Source organism: Gavialis gangeticus, unplaced genomic scaffold, assembly GCF_001723915.1.
Source record: "Gavialis gangeticus isolate Ggan-Ray unplaced genomic scaffold, GavGan_comp1, whole genome shotgun sequence".
In the NCBI taxonomy this organism is placed as follows: domain Eukaryota; kingdom Metazoa; phylum Chordata; order Crocodylia; family Gavialidae; genus Gavialis; species Gavialis gangeticus.
In genome coordinates this window covers 18,262,965-18,266,749 of record NW_017729029.1, presented here as the reverse complement: position 1 = coordinate 18,266,749, position 3,785 = coordinate 18,262,965, and positions in this window count along the sequence as shown.

The following is a 3,785-nucleotide window of genomic DNA, read 5'->3' as shown; positions in this document are numbered from 1 at the left end:
GCTGGCTTGCATCCATAGGTGCTTCTCAAGCAAATCCCAGGACGTTGTTCTCCTCTTGTACTCAGCCTTGGTGAGGCCGCACCTGGAGTACTGTGTCCAGTTTTGGGCCCTACAATTAAAAAAGGAAGTGGAGAAGCTTGAAAGAGTCCAGAGAAGAGCCATGAACATGATCAGAGGTCAGGAAAACAGACCTTACAACGACAGGCTGAGAGCCATGGGGCTCTTTAGCCTGGAAAAGCACAGGCTCAGGCGTGATCTGATGGCCACATATAAGTTTATCGGGGTGACCACCAGTATCTGGGGGAACGTTTGTTCACCAGAGTGCCCCAAGGGATGATGAGGTCGAATGGTCATAAACTACTACAAGACCATTTCAGGCTGGACATAAGGAAGAATTTCTTTACTGTCTAAGTCCCCAAGGTCTGGAACAGCCTGCCATCAGAGGTGGTTCAAGCACCTACATTGAACACTTGCAAGAGCAAATCAGATGCTTATCTTGCTGGGATGCTATGACCCCCACTGACTTCCTGCCCTTTGGGCAGGGGGGCTAGACTCGATGATCTTCTGAGGTTTCTTCCAGCCCTAATGTCTATGAAATCTATGAAAATAGGACATATATACAGAGGATATGTGAACTATAGGTAGTATATATACAAATCAGTGCAAATACTTTATACACAGGTGAGGGAGTAGGCAGTCAGAAAAAGGGAGTCTCATCCAACATTATGCATTCTTATACTCTAATAGGGTGCAACGTCTACAAAGCATGAGGCACAAGGCTTACAAAGCATGAGGCACAGAGCCCAGAGGAAGAGAAAAGAGCTGCAATCTGCATTACAGCAATGTTGATGACCTGGGGACAGATGGCCCCTCAGAAAGGGAAATGGAAGCACCCTGATGTCCCTGCAGCACCCTATAACCTTACTTAAACTGCAGTGGATGGGGCCTTAATCCCTAACCCCCTTCCCTGCTGCCACAAAGAAGCACTATCCCATTCGCTGTGTAGGCAAAAGGTTTCAGTTTCCATTTATCAGATTTATACTTAACTTTAACACCATCTTTCAAATGGAAAAGCATTCTTGAGGCAAAAGCAGGGGCCCTAAATTCTAGAAATCTCTATTCCATTCCCTTGGGTGACTTCCTTACTCTATGCTTTAGTTTCTCAATCTTTAACATGTGATACCTACTGACCCCAGAGACATGAGTTAAGGGACATATATGTGACTCTGAGATCCTAAAATGGAAGATAGTATGGAAATTCAGTATAATAGTTTTTTTGTTAAACAGTGGTAAAGTGGTGAAGGTACTATAAATGCAAAGTGTTTAATTGTTAGAGAATGTGATGGGTTATGTACTTGTGGTAAGTAATCATTTTCTGAGTACACATATCTTAGTTACCTCAGGGTTCTAGAATGCCTTCTTTTGCCAACTCTATCCTGTTGCCTGTGAATCCCTCAAGGTTAGGTAAGTCAGAACAATAGTACAGCATTTGCTTTGTTGCTAAATCATTTTTAAAAATGAAAATGAAAAAAGCTGTTGCTGAACACTCCTGTGATTGATTTTCTTTGTTAGTAGAGGTGTGCTGGGACTGAAATTACTGCTATTCCATTTTCCCCTTTTCTTTTATCATCCAGCTTCAAATAGAGATCACCATAAAGTGGTATTTGCCATCTGTAATATCATTTGATTCCTGAGTTTTCTGAGTAAGGAAAAATTTTGTAAATGTATTCAGTTTGAATACATCTTAGTTTGAAAAGATTTAAATAGTTAAGTTTCTCATATGAAAAAGCTTGAAGGGTCAAAGTTTTCCTGTACTTACTGTATCCACACACAACATGAATTTAAGCACCCAAACCTTGAAAGACCAAGAAATGTAAGGTGATGTTCCTTATACAGTCAACATTTACAATAATTAAGAAAATGTTGATGCCTAGGAAGTGTCAATTTATGGTGATACCCTCCCCCAAAAGAGACAAAACTTTAACTCTGCTATTTTTGAGATAGCATCACTTTTTCCATAGTTATACTGAAAGTAGTGAATACAGGCATTCCTCAGACTTACGACAAAATTGGTTCCTGAGAACCACGTCTTAAGTCAAAACGTTGCAACTCAGAACTGATTTTCCCATAGGAAGCAATGTTATAAATGGAGGAATGGTTCCTGAACCAAGGCCCGATACTCTATTTTCACCAAGAAAATCTAGAATTTTGTACTCGATCAATTATAGAAGAATAATATAGCTACATTAACATATTTATATTGTAAATAGCAAGGACATTTGGAAGGACTTTTTTGAGGTGACTTGGCTCGACTTTTTGAAGGGCTCCTGGTTGGACTTATTAAAGGGTTTTTGGCTGGAGTCTTCTCAGGAATTTTGGCTGCAGGTTTTTCTGGAGTCTTCTCTGCTTTCTTAAAGGAAGTGTCTGAGGAAGTTTGGACAGATGGAAGATGGATGACGCAGCAAATTTGTTCGCTGGCGTGGCATGGCATGGCGTGGCGTGGCATCAGATCAAGCATTGTAAAGTCAAAACTGACATCAGAAAGTTGAAACACGGTGTCAATTTAGAAATGTTGTAAGTGCAAAACATTGTAAGTCGAGGACTGCCTGTATTTGCCTTTTGAGATCTGCTTCTTTAGGCCTCATGGAGAGCCAAATGAAAGCATAGCTGTGATAAGTAGTGTAACTAAGGGGCACCAGCCCCAGGTGCTAACTTAAGATTGCCCCCAACCCCTATGGAGTCTACACTCTGGCAGCAAGAGCAGCTCCACAGTGTTGCATTTGTAGCAGCAGCCAGTGCACAAGTATTGCACTGCTGCTGTTTCAGTAGCAAGAACTGGAGTAGGTGGAGCATGTGGTGGTGGCAGTAGCAGCAGCAGCAGGCACCTGTTTTGAGTAAGACTCTTGTGCCCACCCCTCATGCCTGCTCTTAGAACCATGTCCCCTCTTCCCTCCACCCCCTGACTCTGATATGCTTTTCTTTCCACACAAGTTCATATAGTTTTTCTGTAAAAATAATTCTTTATGCATTTGTGTCATAGTAGAGATCTTCTCACAAAGCTACTTCCCTTCCCTGCTTCTTTCCTCCTCCCAAACTCTCTTCTATTTGTTTTGTTCCCCTCTACCAGTAAAAATGAGAAGCAACTTGAAGAACTAATAAAATAGCCCCACCAATAGATTTTGAAAACAAACCTATTGTATAAATCCATTTGTTCATGCTCATCTTCCATCCCTGCTGCTCATGATCTTAAAATATTCAGTCCTAAAATGTACAACAGCCAACTAGTGTTGCCAAATTTCATTTGACTTTGTTGTTGTTGTTTTAACCAAGTCCTCATTTCCGTCTATTCTGTATGCTCTCTGAACACAGCTTTTGAAGCTAATAAATTAATAGTTGAGATGTTTAGCAGTCTACTCTTTTGCAGCTCTTATATCTTCCATTGCAAAATGTAGTGTATGACTTTCATAGTTTCATAGTTGGTAGGGTCAGAAGGGACCTGAGCAGATCATCAAGTCAGACCCTCTGCCATGGCAGGAAAGAGTACTGGGGTCAAATGACCCCAGCAAGGTGTTCATCCAGCCTCCTCTTAAAGACCTCCAGAGTATGAGCCAGCACCACTTCGCTTGGAAGTTGGTTCCAGATCCTAGTGAAGTAGTGCCTCCTGATGTCTAGTCTGAATCTACCCTCTGCCAGCTTGTAACCATTATTTCTAGTCACTCCTAGTAGTGCTCGGGGGACCAGGGACTCCCCCAGTGCCTGCTGGTCCCCTCTGACTAGTTTGTAAC